At 38.9% G+C, this 24,886-nt stretch overlaps 1 long non-coding RNA gene across 3 annotated transcripts; it reads left to right on the top strand.

The window, feature by feature from the left end:
• The first annotated feature begins 21,363 nt into the window (after positions 1–21,363).
• LOC115969372 lies at positions 21,364–22,778 on the top strand. 3 transcript variants are annotated; one of them, XR_004086956.1, is made up of 5 exons: positions 21,364–21,401; positions 21,542–21,601; positions 22,269–22,334; positions 22,424–22,622; positions 22,713–22,778. It is a non-coding gene; the product is annotated as an uncharacterized LOC115969372 (long non-coding RNA). The 3 variants fall into 3 exon arrangements; XR_004086954.1 differs by having other exon boundaries at positions 21,542–21,692; positions 22,125–22,334; XR_004086955.1 differs by lacking the exon at positions 21,364–21,401 and having other exon boundaries at positions 21,497–21,601; positions 22,125–22,334.
• Positions 22,779–24,886: the final 2,108 nt, after the last annotated feature.

The raw sequence follows: 24,886 nt of genomic DNA, 5'->3' as shown, positions 1-24,886 counted from the left end.
CAGCTAACTGACAAAACGAGAGGTATAAAGTGTGAGGAACGTTGCGGTTAGACATCAAACCAGCCTGCGATGTTCCAAGCTTCTTTTGCAGCGGAAAACATCAGCAGAAACATTGTCAAAGAAAGAGTGAGCAAAGCTTGGATTGCTAGGTTTTGAGTTGAGGTAAACAATGTACATACAAATACTTTTTCCTTCCGAGTTCAAAAATGAAGTTGATTGTCGTGATGAGTTCGACAGAAGGTCTTGTTTGATCAATTCTTCACACACATGTACTAAAGGGGATGGAATCCAAATAGAGACAGAACAGGATTTCATCCAAGAGGAAGCCGAAGCATGAAGAAAATTACCATTTAAGAATTAGAATTATACATAGATTAAAGACTAAATTAGTGCATGGAAAATAAACTATCATCCATTCATTGTACACAAAATAAAAAGAAAAGAAAAGATACAATAATTTTTATTAATGCATTTCAACTTAATCATATATGTAGATGTAACTTGGAATTTTTTTAAATCTTGAAAATCATTTATGATTAATTTATACTAAATTTTTAGAAATTTCCCTCAATTTTTAAGAAAAATGATACCCTAAATTTTCTTATATTAGCAAAATTATGTTGTCATTTCCTATGTATCACCTAATTCCAAACACTTTGAAAACAATATATATAATTATATTACCCAACTATATATAAAACTTTTGCAACAAAAAAGAATTGATGCATTAATGACTACAATGATGATAGAAAAATATAAATTTGAAAAAAAATGCACCAAACAATTTGACACAAAATGACATATCTAATTTAACTCTATCAAAATTACTCAGCATTATGCTTTACTCACCATAAATACAAACATATTATTAGCCTCCACTTTCTTTATGTTTTTAGTTTCATAATTGAAATTAATAAATTAATTATTAAAAAAAGGAAAAGAGAGTATATATTTTCCAATCCTAAAGTTTAAGCATTTTCTAGTCAAGAAAATAGCATAATTGATAATATTGATACAAAATTTTTCTTTGTTTTTCAAAATTAATTCCTAATAGAGAGTGGAGGAATGGGAAGTGAGAGCCCTCCAATCGATAGTACAGGTAGTATTGAGGATATTAAGATAATGGTGGCGTGTGGATAAGCTAACATCACTTCTTAAGATTGATGCCTTCAATATGGTGGCACCACTTGAGTTTAGGTATTTATTAGCTAAAATGAATTTTCTTTTCGTGTTATAGTGGGGAGGCCATAGGTGTGGGATAATTGATTTTTTTTTTCTTGGGATCTATTTAGACCAGCTTAATTCTTTAAAGGAAGCTAAATGTGACATTTATAAATTTAAACTTTAAAATTTAAATCAATACTATATATACTATATATGCTGCTTATTTTCGCAATTCACCGGTCTTGCTGATACATCGATTGCCACTGATCAATTACTCTACAATTTTGAACTTGTTTCATTTCTCTTAATCAGACTTGGATCAGATTGAGTCTTTTGTCACTTTCATTGCCACCAGAGGATCTGTATGGCGATCTTTAGCTCATAAATTTCGCATTGAATGGAAGCAAAGCTCCAACTGATCTCTCTCTTGCAGGTGCTAACATTGCCACCAAAGGATTCTCTTTTCTTCTCCTCACAAAGTGGTTCTCTTCCTATTTGTCAAAGTGTTCAATAAAGTTGGGTATGTTGCACTTAACTGCTACCATAGCCTTCTTCCAATATTCATGCTTTTCTCACCAATGACCAATCCATAGGCTTCATCGGATCTTAATTCTTATCCAACTCAAGAGGCACTTGCCACCTTACATAAGATCTTGCCAATTTAAATGTTCATTTCGAGGAGTACATGGGGTTTAGATCAAATTCGAGTTGGTAATAGTATGAGGTTACTTGTCAAGCACATTGGGACTACAAAAATCTATATTCCTACTTCATCCTTTCTTTTAAATAATATCTTACATGTTCTTCACATATCAAAAAACACTAATGGACACAAATTTACTGAAGGCACTAATACTTTTCTTAAATTTCATCCCTTGTGAAGGATCTGGCCTTCAGGAAAATTCACTCCATGGACTGAGTAATTATGGTCTTTATTCACTCTTGCTTGCTCAAAAATAGACTTCTTCCTCTGCCTTTGTTTGTTAACGCACACCTCCAAATCCCAATGGTATTTGTGTCTCAAGTTATCTCCGAGTTTGGTATTTGCTAATTAATAAGGAACATATTTTCTTGTTAGATATGAAAAAACAAGGCTAAAATCCCCCCACCCCCCCCCCCTTTTTTTTGGAGTAAAAAGGGGTTGACTTGTGACCCGACCCCTTTTTTTACAGGTTGATCCGACTTGACCCATGATTTTGTTTTGGGCTTCAAACTCAATTGACAATTATGATGTCAGTGCTACACCATTATGTTATATATATATATATATATATATATATATTTTTTTTTTTTTTTTTTTTGGGGCCACACCATTGTTTTGGGCTATTAAACATTAATTTTTCAAAACGTTTTTGGACAAAGTCATTCAAATACAATAGTCTCAAGAAAGCAATTGAGGCCTTTATTTGGTTGCATGCAAATGAATTGGAAGATGGAAGCATGCTAAGATAATCTGGTTGCATTAGAGTAAAAAATAGGTATTTGAATTTCTAGAGATATATGAGAAGCATTCACAAGTGTGAAAAAAGTGAAGTTGAAGTACATCAATGAAATTGTCATAAATTATGGATATTTAGACTTATTTTTTAACAGTCCATAGCCAAAATAAATTGCTTGTCAAAATAAAAGACAATTTTTCATGTAGTATGTGTTGCTTAACAACACATGATATTCATAAAAAAAGACAATGTATAAATAAGTAAACAATTAAAAGTTTCATGTAGCTTGAGTGGTGATCATGATGGTATGAGAAGTGACAGGGCTGGGGCATCATGGGGCCAGACATGGTTCCATGTCTCTTCAACTGATCAAAGAATGTTCACAATTCTTTATGTTCAACCCGCACAATTTTTTGTTTAGTGGACATTTTTCTTTACAAATTATTGGGAGGGTAAGGTTTGTGCATTCAATATTCAAACATTCAAGTAGAGTGCACAATTATGTACATTTAACGAACACAATTTTTCAAAGAATATTCACAATTTTGTATATTCATACAATTTTTCAAAGAATGTACACAATTTTATATCTTCAATGTACATAATTTTTCAAAGAATATATACAATTCTATATATTCAACATTTACAATTTTTTGATGTGTAAACATTTTTCTTCACAAATTACAGAGAGTGTAAGGTCTATACATTCAATATCTAAACTTTCAAAGAATATACGTAATTTTGTATATTTATTATCCAAGCTTTCAAAAATTTTAATTTTATTTATTGAATATACACAATTCTGTACATTTAATGTACACAACTTTTCAAAGAACATCCACAATATTGTATATTTAATGTATACAATTTTTCAAAAAATGTGCACAATTCTATATAACCAATATATTGAATTTTTTAAAGACAATACATAATTATGTATGTTCAACATACACAATTTTTTGATATGTGGACATTTTCTTCACAAATTACTTAAAGTGTAAGGTCTATACATTCAATATCCAAACATTCAAAGAATATACACAATTTTGTTTATTCAATGCACAAACTTTCAAAAAATTTATAAAAAAAAAAATGTCTACATATAATGTATATCTAAAACAAGTCGGCTGCTTACATATACACACACCCATATATATATATATATATATATATATAAACTATTATCTATATATATACTATTATCGTTTATCAAATTATCAAAAACTTTTGGGTTTATTGTTAGTTCTTTGTAGAGCTATTCTAGCTCTCATGTTTGTAGGCAAAACAATTCTATAACACATGCTTTAACTAGGAAAATTAGGTTGTTTTTCCTTTATTAGTTTTGATGGAGTTTAATCCTTCAAAAATGCAAAATCTATTTTAGCTTATTTACAAGCAATTAAATAAAGAGTAGTTTTTAATCACGACTTCAAGTCAAAATTTTAGGGCATTTTAAGTGTGTGTAAGAGGGTGTGTGATATTATTTTCCCTTAAATAAAACCATACTCAACGGTTTCTTAAGACAAAAAGGGTTTGAATTCACAATGGCTTTCGTACTACCTCAAAAGCATTGATGAGCTTCCTCTACATTGGGGATCTAAATTTTCTATAAAGGACTTCGGTAGTTCTTATTTTTTTATTATTATTTTTTATATGAATTAGGTAGTCTTAATTTCTTTCTTGGTATTGAGGTTGTGCATAATTCCCTATAACTACCTCTACTGAGTTTTTTGCTTTTGAAGGCATCTTCCATGCAACCCATTGGAAGATGTCATTGCCTTGTACAAAAGTGCTGTTGGGGGCTTACCAATATATCTATTACTCGGCTGGCAATCAGTCAAAACTCAAAACATCTTCTGCGTTATCTAAAGTAGATTATTACTACTCATTTTCGTCTGGACCTCAGCCATTCCTCTTGCACTTCACTTCAAGCTTTTTGGATGCTAATTGGTTATTGGGAGCTTCTATATGGATGAGTTTGATTCAGGTTTTTGAAACTGTACTTTTTGAAAAAGTTGTGACTTTAAAAAGTGCAAAATGAAATTGTGTCATTTTTGACATATAAATTACCAAAAATGACAATATATATAAGAAATTCTTTACATTTGTGTTCTTTTATTTATTCTTAATTTTTTTAAGAATTCATACTTGTGGTTTACTTTACCTTCTTCTTCTTCTTAATAATAATAATAATAATAATTGTAGGGGTAAGGGCTCAAGATCGTATATTGGGTTTTGGGCCTCATCTGGGACATTGACAAGTCCGAGGAGGGGCAAATAATTGTTAAGGGATTCTTAGTTAAAGTCTCATAAGTAAGGAATGAATGGAAGATGATCCAAGGAGGAATACCTCCTCGGATACGACGAATGTAGCTCAAGTGTATACTCTAGCAATTAGAGTGACCCTCCAAAAGGCTCTAGTAATAGGAATGTGCCTCATGAACATACGAGAAAGAATGAAACTCAAAATATCTAAGGAAAAGCTGCTACCACCGCATTAAATGCATTACAACTACTTTTCTGGCCGCATTTATGTGGATAAGACCTCTAAACAGTGCTGCCTTGGCTACTACAACTTACAGAAAGCTGAAAGGGGTGTCTGATAGGATAGACACTCAAGTAGGGACTCAGATGATCAACAAGTGTAGGATCAAGATAACCCAAAATGAGCTATATAATGTGAGAGACCCTCCATGAGAACTGGATCGAAAAAGGGAGAGAAAAAATATTATAGCAATCTAAATTATTTTGATATCCAAGAGTGATCATTATATACAGGTTTAACCTCCTCGAACTGAAAGTCTATTGATATCAACATCCTTTATTTGTGTTTAATCGTCATGCAATTCAATACTAGCTGTTGTCCAACTCATTAGGACCTAATTCTTTGACCAATTCTCTACAAATTTATTATATTGGGCTCATAAGGCCAAGACCCCATACATCTTGGGCTTGGGCCACAAATTGTGACCCTACAATTGGCATCGTCTATGGGGAGAATTTGTGCATCAGTGAGTGCAACGGTTAAACATGGTGGGATCAGGTCCGCACCAAGTAGGTCTACACCAAGCGGAGCCTGTAGGTTCTCAACAGTAGGACAATTTCCTTAACCTTAAACGGGAAAGGGATTGAGAGAGATATCGAGAGGGTAGTGTGCATACTACCCATACAAGCAGAAGCCATTCTAGGGTGGGAAGTCACGTGTCCCAAAGGCAAGACAATAATAAAGCCTTGCAGCGAGAGATTGATGACTTAAAAAAGAAACTATGTTGTGCGCAACGGAAGCGGTCCCCTTCCAGTTTAGATACGTCGTCTAATGATGAAGGGGATGACAATTATAGGCAAATGTCAAGAACCCCATCGAGTGAGGCCTTTTCTTATGAGGAAGAGCACCACCATAAATGCAGACACAAAAGTCTGTCTCATAAAGGCCTAGTAAACAACTCCATAATCAAGGCATTGGATCGGATCTCTAAGTCACCCTTCACACGCAAGATAGAAAGGGCTAAGCTCTCTTCGCAATTCCATCAACCTACTTTCACCATGTACAATGGTCGAACGGACCCCATAGAGCATGTAAGCCAGTTTAACCAGAGGATGGTCGTCCATTCCAAAGATGAGGCTTTTAGGTGCAAAGTATTTCCGTCTAGCTTAGGACCGTGGTGATGAGATGGTTTGATGGCTTGAAGCCAAACTCCATAGTTTCCTTTAAGCAGCTCACCCAGGCCTTCGACTCTCGCTTCATCACGTGTAGCAGGGTTCCTCGGCCTTTGGATTCTTTACTGTCTTTATCCATGCGAGAAGGGGAGATCCTGAAAGCATACTTAGACAGATACTGGGAGATGTACAATGAGATAAAGGGTAACTTTGATGACGTCGCCATCAGCACCTTCAAGAGTGGCGATCCAACCGAGCATGGTTTAAGAAAGTCCCTAACAGGAAAGTCTGTCACCAGCTTGCGCCAGCTCATGGACCGAATCGACAAGTATAAAAGGGTTGAAGAAGATCAACAATTGGGTAAGGGTAAAGCAAAGATTATCCCTTAGGAGAGGAGGGACTTCAGGTTGGACCGATTTAACAACAACAACCGACCAAGAAAAGACTTTGCAGGGCAATCTGGATCTACCGACGCGCAGATAGTCAATGCTGTGTTCCGAGATCCAGTGCATCAGGTTCTGGAAAAGATTAAGAACGAGTCATTCTTCAAATGGCCAAATAAGATGGCAGGAGACCCCATGAAGTGCAACCAAAACCTATATTGCCAATACCACTAAGAACTGGGGCGCACCACCGAGGACTACAGGAACTTAAGGAACCACTTGGACGGGAAAATTAAGGCACCTCTTGCATCATTCCAGTGGTCAACAAGGATAGGTGAATCTGGAGTCTCGGAGAGACACCTCCTTAAGACCTCCTATAGGCACGATAAATGTCATTCTTACTACTCCTGGAAGGACCGGCTCTTGTCCTTCCAGAGTGATGTCTGTGGCTCGGTTATCCACCGAGAATGACGATCGGGAGTCCAAAAAAGCCAAGAAGGAAGCCTCACCGGTGCTGGGCTTCTCGAACGAAGATAAGATTGGAACCATCCAACCCCATGGCGATGCTCTGGTAGTCCACTCAGGATATGAGGATATGATATGAAGAGAGTGCTGGTTGATCAGGGCAATGCTGTAGAAGTAATGTACCACAACCTGTACAAGGGGCTGAACTTAAAACTCGAGGACCTAACCGCGTACGATTCCCCTTTGGTAAGTTTTGAAGGAAAGACTGTTACTCCAAGAGGCTAGATTAGACTTCCCATACAAACCGGTTCGGATGTGGTGGAGGTGGATTTCATTGTAGTTAACGCTTATTCACCATACATAGCTATTGTGGCTAGACCTTGGCTTCATGCCCTAGGAGCTATCTCTTCTACCCTACACCAGAAGGTGAAGTACCCGTCGGAGGGCTAGGTTAAAGAAATTGTGGAGAATCAAACCATGGCCAAATAGTGCATGGTGGCTGCCATCTCACGCCAACCCAATGTTGAGTTCTCGGCCTTCACTGAAAGGGGCTTATAGCAATCAGCCACCTCAGTATTGCTCGATAATGAATCAACCGAGGAGGCAAAATACGAGGATCTAGAAAAGGTAGCTGTTGGCATTGATCCAGAAAAATTCTTTCAAGTCGGCTCGGAACTACCTCCCGAAGAGAGAGAAGAGCTAATTGGATTTCTTAGAGAAAACGTGGATGTATTTGCGTGGGATGCCTATGAGGCCCCAGGGGTTGATCCAAGCTTCATCTGCCACCATCTAAATGTTAACCCATCCGTTACTCCTAAGAAGCAACCACCTCAACGCCCGTCGAAGGAGTATGCTGGCGCTGTTAGGAACGAGGTGATGAAGGTTAAAAAAGCAGGGGCTACCAAGGAAGTTTTCTAACCTGAGTGGTTGGCCAATACTCTAGTGGTAAAGAAGAAGAGTGAAAAATGGCGAGCCTGTGTAGACTTCACGGATCTGAATAAAGCCTGTCCAAAAGATCCATTCCCTATGCCTCAAATAGATCAGTTGGTAGATGCGATCGCAGGCCATCCTTGGATGAGCTTCTTAGATGCCTTTCAAGGATTTCATCAGATACCACTGGTCGCAGACGACTAAGAAAAGACAGCTTTTGTCACTCCCATTGGAAACTACCATTACAAGGTGATGCATTTTGGTTTGAAAAATGCAGGGTCCACCTACTAGAGAATGGTGATTAGAATGTTTGAGCCGCAACTGGGTAAGAGCATTGAAGTCTATATAGATGACATGGTGGTAAAGAGTAAGGTGGTGTCCGAGCACGTGAGAGACCTCAAGGACATCTTTGAAATTTTGAGGAGACACAAGCTGCGTCTCAACGCATCCAAATGTTCATTTGGGGTAGGATCGGGAAAATTTTTGGGCTATATGGTGACTCACAAAGGGATCGAGGTCAGTCCTGATCAAATTAGGGCTGTCAACAACTTACAATCGCCTCGGAATCCTAAGGAGGTCCAAAGGCTTACCGACATGATTGCTGCCTTAAACCGTTTTATTTCTCGGTCGGCAGACAGGTGCAGACCCTTCTTCCTCTTAATGAATAAATGGAAGGGATTTGAGTAGACTTAAGAATGCGCTTAGCCTTCCAACAACTTAAAAAATATCTATCCCGGCCACCAATCATGTCCAGTCCTGAGGCCGATGAATTCTTGTTTGCCTACATCGCTGTGGCCCCTCATGCAGTAAGTCTAGTGCTAATACGAATGGACAATGGCGTACAACAGCCAGTTTATTACGTGAGCAAATCGTAGCATGAAGCTGAGATCCATTACTTACCACTAGAAAAAGGCCATCCTAGCGGTGGTTCAAGCTACACGAAAGCTTCCCCATTACTTCCAGGCACACACAGTTATCGTTCTAACCCAGCTTCCACTCAGGTCCATACTTTAGAGTGCTGATTATACAGGGAGAGTTGCTAAGTGAGGCACGATTCGAGGGGTTTTTGACATCAAGTACATGCCTCGTACCTTTGTCAAGGGCCAAGTCCTCACAGATTTGGTGGCTAAATTCGCTGAACCCTCGTTAGAAGAAGAAGCAGAGATGCAAGACATGGATGAAAAATCAGTTGGCGTAATCTCTTTACAAGGGCCCACATGCTGGAAAGTATATGTTGATGATGCAGCAAACCAAAGGCTCTCTAGAGTAGGGCTAGTTTTGATTTCCCCTGAAAGAATTACCATCGAAAAATCACTAAGACTGGGTTTCTCGGTCACGAATAATGAAGCTGAATATGAGGCCCTACTGGAAGGGATGTCCATGTTCATAAACTGGGCGGAAAAGCAGTAAACATATTCTTGGATTCAAGACTGGTCGTTGGTCAAGTGAATGGGGAATTAGAAGCAAGAGATGAAAGAATGCAAGGATACTTAGATCAAATTAAATGCCTACAGTCACGTTTCGATTCTTTTAGCTTACTGCATATCCCTAGAAGCGGAAACACACACACTGACTCCTTGGCCACGCTTGCCACCTCCTCGGCCCAAAGTTTATCCCAGGTCATCCTTATGGAAGATCTATATAGACCTTCAGTGAGGAAGAGAGAAGTGATCCATGTCCACCAGGTCAGAGTGGGATCTAGCTGGATGGACCCTCTAGTACTGTTTCTGAAGAAAGACATCTTGCTCAAAGAGAAGATTGAGGCTGACAAGATACGGAGAAAAGCTCCTCGATTCTGGCTATCTGAGGACCAGAAGCTGTATAAACGTTCCTTTTCTAGACCATTCTTGCTTTGCGTACACCTTAAGGCCTCAGAACTAATCCTGGAGGAATTACACGAAGGAATTTGTGGAAGCCACACAGGAGGCAGGTCCTTATCTCATAGGGCCATCACCTAAGGCTACTGGTGGCCAAACATGTAGAAAGAAGCACATGAATACGTGAAGAAGTGTGACTAGTGTCAAAGATTTACGCCAAACATACATTAACCAAGAGGGATCCTCAATCCACTGTCCAGCCCTTGGCCATTTGCTCAGTGGGCCTTGGATATCGTTGGGCCCTTTTCCCAAAGCAGTAGGGAACAAAAGGTATCTACTCGTCGGCACTAACTACTTTACTAAATGGGTTGAAGTTGAACCTTTAACGAACATCAGAGATATGGACGCCAAAAAGTTCATCTGGAAAAACATTGTTACCCGGTTCGAGGTCCTTCACTCCCTCATCTCGGACAATGGTCTTTAGTTCGATAGTAAGGCCTTCAGGAGGTACTGTTGCGAATTAGGAATTATGAATAGATATTCTACCCCAGCCTACCCCTAGGGGAATGGGCAAGCCGAGGCTATTAACAAGGTCATAGTGAACGGACTTAAGAAGAGGTTAGATGACGCAAAGGGAAGATGGGTGGAAGAATTGCCATATGTCCTGCGGACGTATCGAACCACGCCTCATAGATCAACAAGAGAGACCCCCTTTTCGATGACTTACGGGGCCGAGGCTGTTATTCCTCTAAAAACAGGCTTTTCAATGCTAAAAACCAGCTTATTCTATTTGAGCAACAACAATGAGCTGCTCGAGAAAAGCTTAGATCTTATTGAAGAAAGAAGGGAAAGAGCAATGGTCCAATTGGCGTACTACCAAAACAAACTTAAGCAAGGTTATGATGCCAAAGTAAAGCTAAGGCCACTAGTGCCTAGCGACTTAGTGTTGAGAAAAGTTCTGGGCACTGTAAAAAACCCAGCATGGGGAAAGCTAGGACCAAATTGGGAAGAATCATATCGCATCACCTCAGTGGCTGGTATAGGAGCATATTTTCTAGAAGATTTAGATGAGCATGTAATACCATGCCCTTGGAATGTAAATAACCTAAAAAGGTACTATTATTAATGAAAATTTCCTTTCTCAATAAGTTCTTTTGTTGTATAAAGTCATCGTGCTTCTTGTCTCTCCATTTAGTCAAGTGTTAAACAGAACCTAAACCCTGCATGGCTCCTCGGACCACAGGCTTAGGGGAAATTAATAACTTTTGACATCTACTTAATTGTTAAATAGAACCTAAACCCTGCATGGCCCCTCAGACCATAGGCTTAAGGGAAATTAATAACTTTTGACATCTATCAAGTATTAAACAGAACCTAAGCCCTGCATGGCCCTTCGGACCACAAGCTTAGGGGAAATTAATAACTTTTGACATCTACTCAAGTGTTAAACAGAACCTAAGCCCTACATGGCCCCTCGGACCACAGGCTTAAGGGAAATTAATAACTTTTGACATTTACTCAAGTGTTAAACAGAACCTAAGCCCTGCATAACCCCTCGAACCACAGGCTTAGGGAAAATTAATAACTTTTGACATCTACTCAAGTGTTAAACAGAACCTAAGCCCTGCATAGATCCTCAGATCACAGGTTTAAGGGAAATTAACTACTTTTGACACTCAAGAACACCGTTATAAACGTTAAATAGAAATTAAGTTACGAGGTACGTTACTGATTACCTTCAGATTCAGCATTCACTATGTAAGAGTTAGTTCGAATTAGAAACGTGAAATAACTCTACCTTGCTGGTACTTAGTTAGATTTCTTGAAATGCCAACAATGAATTACTATTGGAAATAGAGCAACAACAGTTCAAGCTCATTAGCAATAACAATAAAAATGGAAGTAATGAAAGTAAAAACCCAAGGAATAGAGGAAAAAGTTCATTCATTAATTTAAAAGAAATTACATTACAAGCAGTGGTAGAAGCCACAGGAATGGAAAGCAAAAAGAGAGCTACAAAAGAAAATCCAACATCTAGAATTCTAGGCCTTGTCTTTGAGGGGATCTTTCTTGGGATCAACAGCCTCGGAATGAGCACCATCGGCTTTGGCCTTAGATTCCGCATCCTTGGCCTGCGAGACTACATCCCTGATTGTGAGGGAGTCCTCGGAGGGCTTATCCTTCATTGGTGGCTGAGCTTCCTTATCCACCCTTATCCCCTCAGGAACATCGGTGTCAGGAAGGGGGGCCTGGGTAGAAAGGAACTTCTTGGGAGGAGGGTCCAACTCAGAATTCTCTCGAATATCCTCTAGGAAGAAGATATTCTAGGCCCTTCTCAGCTCGGAGTTTGTAGGGACTTCCGCCCGGTCCATAGCCACTCCCTAGGACTCGGTGCAGTAATCCATGCACACTACAACTACCTCCTCTGTCAGCCTATTCTCCGTGTCCAGCACCCCATGCTCATAGGATGCCTTCACCGTAGCCTCAGCTGCTTCCCTGGCCACCCGAGCTGCCTCCTTGGCTTTCTGCAGCTGGGCCTTGAGATCTAAGACTAATTGCTTTTCGGTGGCTAGATTTATCTCTGTTACGTGCAACTTCTAGCTCACATCCTCGGCTTGCCTTTCCATGGTCTTCAATCCCGCCTCGGCACTATCGCGAGCTTGGATAGCCTCCTTAACCTTCTCGGACAAACTCTCCTTTTCCTGCCTAAGGACTCCGATAATTTTCTCAGCCTCAAGGCGGGACTGGACCTCAGCGTTCACCTTATCGCGGGTGTTCCTAACCCACTCCTCGGCCATATAAATTTGCTGGGTAACCTACATAAAGATAGCAGAAGGGTTATTAAAACATATGCAATATGTGAATGAACATAGATTCTAAAATTTATACGAAGAAGGGTGTCTGGCTTACCATCGCAAGGTCCCTCTTCAACGACATAAAGAGGTCCGACTGCCTGGTATTCCTAAGCCCATCCATATCTCGGGGGAGGAGAAGGGGCTACTATAAGGCCTCGGCGAGGTACGTAGCCTGTCCCCTCTGAGACTCCCAAATCGTTGCGTCCCAAGAAATGGGAGCACCATCTATCTCGAGTTGAGGGGACCAAGTACGCTGCCCCCGTCGCACTAGAGTCTCATCCCGGCTGTCCACAGACTTGGCCCTCTTATCCTTAGGCTCTTTGGCCTTCTTCTGCTGTTTGACCCCTTTTTGAGGTTCGACCTCGCCCTCCTCCAAATCATCAACTAGCCTTTTCCTCCTCAGATTCGGATTGGCTTGCAACCCGAGGTTAGTGGGAGGTAGGGGAGGAAGAGGGAGGTTGGGAGGAACTTGTACCTTGGGGACATCTCTGAAGGTTTGTCCCTCATTCCTATTGGCCATCAAGCCCTTTAATCCAAACTTTTGCTTCAAATCCATGCCTTCTTCTTCGACTTCTTGGCTGGTATCGATTCGAACAACTATCAACCTCAGAGAATATGCCGCGGAGAATCGGTCAAGATCAGCGTCAGAGTCTGAGAGCTCTACTGGCCTTGTCGGCACTTCACCTTCCTCATTAAAGTGAAATTGATCAATCTTAGTTTCGAGGGATGAGTGAGTAGAATCTATCTCCTCTCTTAAAGCGGCTACCCCTTAAAGAACACGCTGAACGGGTGGAAGGTCTCTCCGAGCTAAAAATCCCAGCTTGGAGATGTCAATCCGAGCCAATCTGGGACTCTCGACCTTTATTGCTTGGCCTACATCCTGGAAGATGCGAGACAGCGGTTCGTAGTCCAAAATCAGATGAGTGGCCCACAATTTCCTGTCTTCACTCACGAAAATCTTCGACCTTAGGAGGTAATTGAGAGCTTGAACGTTGACCAGACTGATCTTCGGGGCGACGTGATTTTTATCTGCAAAACATTCGAAAGGGAAATTGTGGTTAATTCAAGAAGACAAAAAACTAAAAGCAAGTAAAGGGAAAGCTCAGAAGACTAAGATCCCGACTGAGGGACCTGATCCTAGAGTACCCCACCTAGTGTTCCTGCCTTAACTAGGCAGTGAAGACCGTTAAGCCATTCCTCGGAAACGACTAGATAATCGTCCTTCAAGCCTTTGTTGGACTTAGGAATATCAACCTCACCTCGTCGGACCGAGATTTGAGGTAATATCCCCTAGAAAGGGAGTGGCACTCGTACAAATGAGCAACGTCATGCCATGTGAGGCCGAGGTTTATCTAGTCGTTCAGAGCATCTATGCACCCTAAAACTCGGAACACATTGGCGGTGCACTGGTAGGGGGTCAATCTGTGGTTAAGCAAATAATCCCTAGTTATCCTACCCATGGGAAGCGTCATTCCTCCCTCTATGAAAGCAATCATAGGAATGACAACTTAACCCGTCTCTTTGTCAGTGAGTATTTGGTCTGAAGGACAATATTCTTAACCCACTCCATGTGGGATATGGTATTTGGCCCTAAAACCCTCTATACCGGCTGGCGAATCTACTATATGCTTGAACCTACCCATCTAAGTGACTAGAAATGACGCAGAGAAAGGTTTCTAAAAAGAAAAAGGCCAAGGAAGAAGATCGAGAAGAAAAAAGAAGAATATAAAAAAATGAAATACTTACGGGAACACGTATGCTAAATCTCTGAAACTTTTAGAAAGATTCACGAAGACTACTTACAAGAAATAGCTATGGAGACTCGAGAATTTAGATTGTTTTGTGAGACGAGGCGCTGGAGTTCTCTAGAGCACTTGAAGGTTTTTTAAGAAAAGAGGAGAATGATTTCCCTCGAGGATTTATATAGAGGGAGAGAGTAAGTGGAAATATTCCCGCTCAAAATTCTAGGGAAAATGTCAACCGTTGGATTAGCGCCTCACTGTTGGATGCGGTGGACATAAATCCGTCTGGAGTAATTAATGACGCCTTGTGGGCTACGAAGGGTTAGTGACAATTATGAGGCGCGTAAAACTGCATTCCCACACATGTGAATCAAAGAATTAGTGGGTCTTATCCCTTAAAAATCAAAACCCTGCTTTTCCTTCTCAGATAAGAGGGAAAAACCGGAATTTTGAGGGGCTATTGTAGGGGTAAGGGCCCAAGATCATATATTGGGCTTTGGGCCTTATCCGGGACATTGACAAGTCCGAGAAGGGGCAAATAATTGTTAAGGGATTCCTAGTTAAAGTCTCATAAGCAGGGAATGAATGGAAGATGATCCGAGGAGGAATACCTCCTCGGATACAACGAATGTAGCTCAAGTATATACTCTAGCAATTAGAGTGACCCTCCAAAAGGCTCTAGCGATAGGAATGTGCCTCATGAACATACGAGAAAGAAGGAAACTCAAAATATCTAAGGAAAAGCTGTTACCACCGCATTAAATGCATTGCAACTACTTTTCTGGCAGCATTTATATGGAGAAGACCTCTGAACAGTGTTGCCTTGGCTACCATAACTCACAAAAGGCTGAAAGGAGTGTCTAATGGGACAAGCACTCAAGTAGAGACTCAGATGATCAACAAGTGTAGGATTAAGATGACCCAAAAGGAGCTATATAATGTGAGAGACCTTCCATGAGAAAGGGAGAGAAAAAGGGAGAGAAAAAATATTATAGCAATCTAAATCATTCTGATATCCAAGAGTGATCATTATATACAGGTTTAACCTCCTCGGACTGAAAGTCGATTAATATCAACATCCTTTATTTATGTTTGATTCTCATGCAATTCAATACTAGCCGTTGTCCAACTCATTAGGACCTAGTTGTTTGACCCATTCTCTACAAATTTATTGTATTGGGCTCATAGGGCCAAGACCCCATACATCTTGGGCTTGGGCCGCAAATTGTGACCCTACCCATATGCTTGAACCCTAAAACCCTCCATACCGGCTGGCGAATCTACTATATGCTTGAACCTACCCATCTAAGTGACTAGAAATGACGCAGAGAAAGGTTCCTAAAATGAAAAAGGCCAAGGAAGAAGATCGAGAAGAAAAAAGAAGAATATAAAAAAATGAAAGACTTACGGGAACACGTATGCTAAATCTCTGAAACTTTTAGAAAGATTCGCGAAGACTACTTACAAGAAATAGCTATGGAGACTCGAGAATTTAGATTGTTTTGTAAGACGAGGCGCTGGAGTTCTCTAGAGCACTTGAAGGTTTTTGAAGAAAAGAGGAGAATGATTTCCCTCGAGGATTTATATAGAGGGAGAGAGTAAGTGGGAATATTCCCGCTCAAAATTCTAGGGAAAATGTCAACCGTTGGATTAGCGCCTCACTGTTGGATGCGGGGGACATAAATCCGTCTGGAGTAATTAATGACGCCTTGTGGGCTACGAAGGGTTAGTGACAATTATGAGGCGCATAAAACTGCATTCCCACACATGTGAATCAAAGAATTAGTGGGTCTTATCCCTTAAAAATCAAAACCCTGCTTTTCCTTCTCAGATAAGAGGGAAAAACCGGAATTTTGAGGAGCTATTGTAGGGGTAAGGGCCCAAGATCATATATTGGGCTTTGGGCCTTATCCGGGACATTGACAAGTCCGAGAAGGGGCAAATAATTGTTAAGGGATTCCTAGTTAAAGTCTCATAAGCAGGGAATGAATGGAAGATGATCCGAGGAGGAATACCTCCTCGGATACAACGAATGTAGCTCAAGTATATACTCTATTCCTCCTCGGATACAACGAATGTAGCTCAAGTATATACTCTAGCAATTAGAGTGACCCTCCAAAAGGCTCTAGCGATAGGAATGTGCCTCATGAACATACGAGAAAGAAGGAAACTCAAAATATCTAAGGAAAAGCTGCTACCACCGCATTAAATGCATTGCAGCTACTTTTCTGGCAGCATTTATATGGAGAAGACCTCTGAACAGTGTTGCCTTGGCTAACATAACTCACAAAAGGCTGAAAGGAGTGTCTAATGGGACAAGCACTCAAGTAGAGACTCAGATGATCAACAAGTATAGGATTAAGATGACCCAAAAGGAGCTATATAATGTGAGAGACCTTCCATGAGAAAGGGAGAGAAAAAATATTATAGCAATCTAAATCATTCTGATATCCAAGAGTGATCATTATATACAGGTTTAACCTCCTTGGACTGAAAGTCGATTAATATCAACATCCTTTATTTATGTTTGATTGTCATGCAATTCAATACTAGCTGTTGTCCAACTCATTAGGACCTAGTTGTTTGACCCATTCTCTACAAATTTATTGTATTAGCCTCATAGGGCCAAGACCCCATACATCTTGGGCTTGGGCCGCAAATTGTGACCCTACAATAATAATAATAATAATAATAATAATAATAATAATAATTATTATTATTATTATTATTATTATTATTATTATTATTATTATTATTAATGATTTCATGTTAATCTCTCTTTATAAAAGATTTTGTAAAAAAGTATGTGGATATATCATTTTTCATAATACAATATTATTATCTTAAAAAGTTATAATCCAATAATTTGGGTAAAATAAATCTATTTAAAATAAAATTTTATTAACACTTATTTTTCTAAATGAGTGGCTATAGAGCCACAAACTATTGCAAAAGTTTTAAATTTTATTAATCTTCATCCAGATTTGCGTTTTTATTTTTATTTTATTTTATACAAGATAGAAATTTTACTCTAACTTAATCTAAGTATATATATGTGTGTGAAACTCTTTCTTGGAGACTTGAACTCCAACCCTTGCCCCCCCATACTTCACAAACACTTATATTTGTTGAGTGACTATCGCACTAAGGATGTGTGTTTGTTTGGACCAAGCTTAATGTTGTTCCACAAGAGTAAAGCTTGACAGGGAATTTTAGGGACAATGACAACTCTCATACCACAGCAAATGAATTGCAAGTTTCAATTCCATACAATTGTGATAAACCTTAGAACTTTATCTCAAAGAGATAGTACAGCTCATGATAAGATAAACAAAATCAATGCTTGATCGTTGCTGAATCGATGATAGATTATAATTTGTAAATCAATTTCCCTTATCTATGTACAATTGACCATCTTGGCCTTCAACACAGTTATATTGTATATGTACAAAATGGAAAGCAGGCCGAAAAAGAGATGGAATTATTTAACTTGGGCCTATAAGATGAGAAGCAAATAAAGAAGGGGAAAATGGCCCATTAGCATCAATTTTTGAAATATTTAGCAACAGAGCACTGTTTCGGAAATAATTGGGGAAATACCACTTTTTGTGGTACTCGAGCTTGGTGAACTCGAGTACCCCATTTTTCTGTTCCAATGTGTCAAATGACGTTGGCATCTGAATTTAAAAAATAAAGTTGATACCCGAGCTCATGAAGCTCGAGTACTGCTCAGCGATGTCTCCCTATTACCCCACACTTAAACCATCTGTTACCCACAATACCCAACCAAGAACAGAGCAAAACATACCCTTACCAGAACACAGTCTCTCTCTCACCTAAACGTTCAAACCCCAAACGTTGAAACCCTCACACCCTCACACCATCGGCGGCAGAAATTAAAAACGTCATTGTGATCGCTTTCGCGTATCGATGATGGCCGGGGGAGTGGAATCGTGGTCTCCGTCGCCGTCGCGCCTGAGGGAATAAGAGAAGGGAAAGTGGTGGTTGTTGGAGGAGCGATGGTAATGGCCTTTTCTGTTGGGTGATAGTGGTGCGACGTCGTCTTCGTCCTCATCTTCTTCTTTGCCCTTTCTTCTCCCTGTCTTCGACCAATTAGGGTTTTCAATTTCATTTCACAGAGTCGCCACGCGGACCATTTCCCCTTCAATGGCGCTTTGTAAGCTCTCTCTCTCCGAAAAATTTGAGTTCTTTTTCTCTTAATTTTCACTAATCCAACTGGTTTTGGCGCTGCAATTCCATGTCTTGGTTTTTGTTTTAAATTTTCAAGAAATTTCATACTTTTTTGAATTTTGGTGCATAATGTGTTGTGAAGAACTTAGCATGTTGATTTTTTTGAAAGAAGTTTTAATTTTTTTATCTGGGTTTTAGTTTTTGGTGAATAATGTGTTGTGAAGAACTTAGCTAGTTTGATTGTGTGGGTGCTGTGAGGTTGTGTTGGTGAATTTGGAACTTAGTGTGTTTGAATGAAAAATTGGAAGCACTGAAGGCTGAAGGTATAAATCTTGGACTTTTATAGTTTTTTTTTTTTTTTTTTTACAGAAGTGATAGAAGACTTTTATAGCTTTAAATTGCACTAATAATGTAAACTTACGTTATAGACAAACAAATCCACATTATTAAACCCCCAGCATTCATTGTAAATGAAAAGAGATACTACTACAAATCTATCATTTAACAAAATGGCGATTTCCACTAAAAAAAGAAAGAAAGAAGGGGGGCATTGTTAGTACGGACCAAATTAAGATAAGATGGACCACATAATTGTCTTTGGGGTGACACAAGAATTGTGTTTCCTGCATGTGCTTCATGATTCTCTTAATGTATAAATTCAGTTTAGGATTCTATTATTGAAAAGGAGATCATTACTAGAATAAGTCCACCTCACAGCAAAAAAAAGGTTAGTCCATAATTAAGGTTGTGGGGTGTGTATTCTCTGGGAAGAAGAAAAAGGTTTTGAGGGTGCGCATCCCCTGCCCATCTCACCCTAAAATCCATATTTTTCATGTTTCCTGTCTTGTTTGTCCTTATATGTCCAAGCTGACCACATGCCCCACAAACAAAACTCTCTCTTGCAGATTTCTTGTCCTTAAAAACCTTGACTTTATCTCCCGATATTTTGATTTTCTTACTGACTAGACCAACACTTGTAATATCATTCTTTTTCGTTAAAGCTTTCACCTAAAGCTTTCCATACTTGCCTTTTTTCGCAATAACATTTTCTACCTCCTTCATGTCTTTATTAAATATCTCTTTGGAAGAATAGGACCCATCAGGTTGGGCAGTACTGACAATTTGCTTGATCCGATTTGTGTTCTCAAAACCAAAACTTGGTTGCAAGCCCAAAGCCAGCCCTGTTTCCTCCCTCACAACTTTAGTCTTTTTCTTCTTCCTCCTCTCAGCCTCATCATCTTCCATGAGTAACCTGCATAATTTGGCAGCTTCAACGGCTTCATCTTCATTTTCCTCTTCTGCCTGAGCTATGGATGGGCGCCTTCTCATTTTGAGCCCCTTAACACCATCTGCTTTGTCATGCTTTGACTCATAGTTACCTACTTCTTCCTCACATTCCTCTGCATCAAGAAGATTCTCTAAATCCCCAGCAAATGAATCAAGATCACTATTTCCTTCAGAGTCACTCTCATTTTCACGATCTAAGGCAGAAAGACTCTGAACTTGTCGTTCCCAAATCTCCTGACACTTCTCCCTTGTCTGCTGTTGCAGTTGAAGAAATGACATCTGCTGGCCACGCGCATACTTGCTGATAGTTGTGGGATCAATCTGTATCCCCGATGCAGCTTGCTCACTTGAAAGTTTGCGTATCATAGCAATACGGTGCCACCTAGTCAGTTTCGCAATCTCCTCCTCACAAACATCCAACTTCAGAAGAACCTCTCGTGCTTTGCAGTATTTGATAATTCAACTATTCTTTTAGTCTTCCGGAACTCAAAACTAGGACTTCCATCTTGACTGACCTGGTCTAGGTCAATAATTTCTTTGGGCCGTTTGATTATGATTTTCTTCTGAGGCTGTTCTCTATCTGTTTCTGTAGGTGGATAAGACTGTTTTCTTTTCTTGCATGAGGGTCAGTGATAATGGGAATGGGTTAGAATTCATTGAATTTGTGGTTCCCACTAAGTTTTTTATTTGGGTTTTAGTTTTTGGTGAATAATGTGTTGTGAAGAACTTAACTAGTTTCATTGTGTGGGTGCTGTGACTTGTGAGGTTGTGTTGGTGATTTTGGAACTTAGTGTAGGTAAGTTTAATTGAAGTTTCTCCTTTCTAAGGTGAGAAGATATTGAAAGAGGGAGAGAGAAATAGATCATAGAGAAAGGGGATTTGGTTCCATTTTTGGTATTTTCAGCTAACACACTATAGGTAAATGCTCTCTCTCTCTAATATTTCCACTTTGAAGTTTCACAGATCATAATTTGGTTCCATTTTTGCCTAATCCCATGTCATTTTCTCTATTTTTTAACAACGGGAAAAAATGGACTGATGATATAGACCTATACAACTGAGAGAGAGTCTGAGTCTGTAAGGTAGAGATTGAAATCTGTGGGTTGCCTCCACTGTCAGCACGGACTGATGGTTCTTTTGTTTTTTATTTTTTATTTTTTGGTATTTGGGTTATATTGGGTTTTGCCTAAAGAAATTGGATTAGAATTGTTTTTGTTTTTGTCTATTTGGGTTGCATTCGTTTTGGGTATCTGTTTAAAATCAACATGCATGCCTTTTTATTTGATGAATTGTATGGCCAAACTTTTTCTTTGTGCTGAACTTTACTGTAATGAAATGACACATTTCTTTGTTTCAGTGGAATTCATTTTGTTGCCAATCAACTCTCTCATTTATCTTACATTTCTTCTGCCTTGTGCAGTATTCAGTTTTTAGTTCATCATTGACTATTGGAGGAGTGATTGGTGGATTAGTAAGTGGAAGGATTGCAGACCTTTTTGGTCAGAAAGGTGTAAGTTTCTTTTGTCACCTTTTTGTATCTTAAGGCTCACTATAAACTTGTAAATCTATAAACTTTGTTTGTGTGTGTTTCTTTTTACTATTGTAATGCAGGCAATGTGGTTCTCTGAAATCTTCAGCTTGGTAGGGTGGCTCGCCATTGCATTTGGAAAGGTGCTCTCTCTTGTCCTTCATTCCAGTTACGCTGCATTTGATTGTCAATATGTTCAAGTAATAAGGCAAACCGGAAGTGGTGGAAAGGGTTGTAAGTTCTAACCAACTTCTATAACTTGTAATAACCCTAGAATCTTTTAGGAGCCTCAGGATTTATAATAAAAAACCTTCAATCAACAAATTGAGAAAAAAATTAGGGAGTATTAAATAACTGAATATATTATTGATAGCTTTGCCTTGAAGGCTAGTAACTCCCTTTCGTTATGGTAACAATTCTACACTTAGTAAACGCTGGACATATAGAAGATTAATATTGATTTTCTAGGATGATAATTAAATATTCTTGACTTTTAATCCCAATTCACCTTGTCTTGCATTTTCTCAATGAAGTCACACGAAGCATCAGGATGTTATGGAAGGAACTATTCTTAGAATGAGTTCCAACTCCCAACTAGTTTTGAAAAGAAAACCTTCTGATTATACCTAATATCTTACTTTTTTTTATCTTTTTTTTTTTTTCAAGTTACTTCCATTTGTTATTTTCATGGAAGTTGTGGAAGGGCCAAGATATTATTCGAAATCAACATGAATCAGGTCAAGGGAATCACTCATTCTACATTTTCTCTGTTGGGTTTCAATCACTAATGGAGTTCACTGTTTGTTATAGAACATTTGGTGGCTCGATCTTGGGAGACTTTCATTGGGAATTGGCATTGGAATTTTTTCCTATGTGGTAATTTATTTGTGTTAACATTTGATGTATCTATTTAAAAGACACAAAATAATGCTCAAGTTCTTATACCAAACAGGTACACATTGCAGAAGTAACACCTACAAATCTTAGGGGACCATTTGCATCAGCTAACGAGGTATAATGAAATCATTGTGGCTTTAAACCAATCTCCAACTCATTGTTAACATACCAATGCTTTGTCAAGAGCGCAGTTGCTCCTAGCTTGTGGTGTTTCACTAATGTATTTCATCGGAAATATCATTACCTGGCGTACCCTAGCATTAATAGGTAACTTGTTTCTTGGTCCTTCACTAGTCACTAAATTATGGTCATCTGAAGGGAAATCTGTTAAAACAATAAAATTGGTTTCATTTTCAGGTACTACTCCATGTCTTGTACAACTAATGGGATTATTCTTCGTTCCAGAGTCTCCTAGATGGCTGGTGGGTCCAAATATCTTTATGGGAATGTAATTTATATGTTGTTTTAATTTTGTGACTAAAAAGAAGACGATTTAGAAGTATTAGTGAAGAAGAGAAAGATCAATTTTTATGACATGTAACAATATTTTTTCATTATTTCATGACTATATATATGTGTCTCAATTGGACTTTATTGTAGATGTGGGATTTATATTATGGGTGAAAGCTAGTAGAAGTATATCACTATGTTGGTATTGGCTAGCACGTGCAGCCCAAAGTAGTTCTGAAAAAAATAGGATTGGGTACCAACCTGCCAATTTGCAAAATCGTCAACATTGGGTACCCAGTCCTATTTTGAAAATTGGCAGGTTGGTACCCGAGCTTGGTGAACTCAGGTACCTTGTGAAGTACCCGAGTCCACCAAGCTCGGGTACCAACCTGCCAATTTTCAAAATTGTCAACATTGTACCCAGTCGTATTTTGTTCATTTGCAGGTTGGTACCCGAGCTTGCTAGACTCGGGTACTTCACAAGGTACCCGAGTTCACCAAGCTCGGGTACCAACCTGCCTATTTCCAGAACTTACTTGGGACAACTGAAAAAAAAACTAGGCAGATTAGTACCCGAGTTCACCAAGCTCGGGTACCAATCTGCCTACTCCGGAATTACCCAGTCCAAATTTCACAACAGAAAAAAAATGACTGTCAGATTAGTACCCGAGTCCACCAAGCTCAGTACATGGGTAATTCTCTTTTTTTTTTGAATTGGCAAGAATTAATTAGAATGGTTTTGTATCTTCTTTCAGTTTTTCTTTTTGCGTCTTTCAGTATCTCAGTATTTATCCGTCATGTGATGATTTACTTTAAAGTTGTAAATCATGAATCAGACCAATAGGAAAGCATTGAAAAGCTTTAGCTGCCCTGATTATCATCAAGAATGTGACCGAAATTATTATCATCATCAAAGCCTGATTCAAGAAGCGATAAAAATGGAGAAAAATATCAAATAGAAATCTACCATTGATTAGTCTTGAAGGGCAATCATATTATTTCTTGTATCAAACTTGAGATCCTGGCTTAGTTTGACATTACGCAACATGTACAGCAACATAAAATCATGTCTTTGGTAGTACTAAAAAGGATATAAATCTAAGCACCCATAAAAGCATTTCAAGCCTTTCAAGATGAGAGTAGTATGATAACAAAAAGGAGATCAAAGGCAAGGCCCACTAATAATGATAGCCATGCCATAAAAGGAAACTATAACAATATTAGTAGTTAGATGAGCAGTTGGCAGCACTTCCAACTCTTGGCATGCCGACATTTTCCCTCTTCGACTCTTCATCCACAGTGAAAGTTACACCACACACCTGACCAGAAATTTCCACCTTGGCACAGGCTTCACCTCATTAAGGGGGTGTTCATAACTCCTCAAGCCTCCAGACGATGTGAAGAAGCATCCTTTGGAAAACAACAGAAACAGATAAATCAGCAACCTAGTAGTCATGCTCATGATGTAATATCAAACAAATAGACTATAGTATTAGTATCTGGAAGTTCATTCTAATAATTACACAAAATCAAAACAAGTCCTACTTTTTTGAACTTTTTTTAACAATGTGGTAGATAAATGACAGCACTTGATAAATGGGAAAATGAGTTAATTAGAATACCATCAATTGTTGAAATATTTTGCAAAAATAGGGACTTCAGCATGCTGAATTTGAATACTTATCACTTCATTCACATCATATCCTATTTTTTGTTTCAATCCTCCAATGGATGATACGATTGAAAAACACTTGTAAGAAATGGGCATTAGCATTTTACACATAATGATCCAACACATACAAAATCAACACTATAAATAATGCAGTCATCAACACCAAGCATAAGAAGAGAAAGTCTTAGTCCCAAAACTTTGGAATTGGGTATGCATCCTCAAGAGACTAATTGGAATGAACCACATGTACACAAGCAACGATGATATTTTAACGATATATGTCATAGTTGGTCCTTCAAATTTTTTCCAATCTTTCTTAAGTTATAAAAATACATAATTGAATGGCATATAGCATGCATTTTGTTTCAAGTTGCATTTAGAAGAATGCCACGGTTTAAAATTAGCGTAC

The sequence above is a fragment of the Quercus lobata genome, chromosome 11 (genome assembly GCF_001633185.2).
Source record: "Quercus lobata isolate SW786 chromosome 11, ValleyOak3.0 Primary Assembly, whole genome shotgun sequence".
Taxonomy (NCBI): domain Eukaryota; kingdom Viridiplantae; phylum Streptophyta; class Magnoliopsida; order Fagales; family Fagaceae; genus Quercus; species Quercus lobata.
The sequence above is the reverse complement of the archived record's forward strand: the minus strand, read 5'-3'. Positions and strand labels throughout refer to the sequence as shown.